The following is a 534-nucleotide window of genomic DNA, read 5'->3' as shown; positions in this document are numbered from 1 at the left end:
CCCAGTGCTCACCACTCTTCACCCAGGTGCTCACACTGTGCACAGTCGAGTAGGGAGAGAGGAACCTGCTTCATGAGCAGCCTGGAAAGTGGGCTCGTGGCTGAACTGTCCCTGTTCTCACCTGGTGCACATTTTGTTCCATGTACCAGTTACAGGTGAGACACCACTTCCCCTGAAGGTATGTTACAAGTAAGTGATCTCTGTCCTGTTGCCACTGAGGCGGCCCCAATAGAAGACTAAAGACTGGAATGACATAGAACTGCCCTGAGGAGGGGCCTTGCTCTGCAAGGGAGGCCCCGTGAGCATCACACCTGATCACTCCATCAGGGGCAGCTCCCTGAGGCGGGGGCAAGGCTGTTCACAGCACAGTGACACACCCACTGCTGAAAAGCGCCCAACACAAGGGAGGTGTCCAATATCTGTTTACCAAATGCAGCCCTGCCTCTCAGCACCCCGCCCACACTGCGCTGAGACACAGTGGGGGGACCTGGGGACTCAGCTGTGGCCCTGCTCCTCTCTCTGTCCTCAGCCTGA

General features: G+C 57.1%; 1 gene segment (V, D, J or C); it reads left to right on the top strand.

Moving 5' to 3' along the window:
• Positions 1-534, top strand: part of LOC105822367 — a 2,751-nt gene that overhangs the window by 372 nt on the left and 1,845 nt on the right.

Source organism: Propithecus coquereli, unplaced genomic scaffold, assembly GCF_000956105.1.
Source record: "Propithecus coquereli isolate 6110/MARCELLA unplaced genomic scaffold, Pcoq_1.0 Scaffold606, whole genome shotgun sequence".
NCBI lineage: Eukaryota > Metazoa > Chordata > Mammalia > Primates > Indriidae > Propithecus > Propithecus coquereli.
The sequence above is the reverse complement of the archived record's forward strand: the minus strand, read 5'-3'. Positions and strand labels throughout refer to the sequence as shown.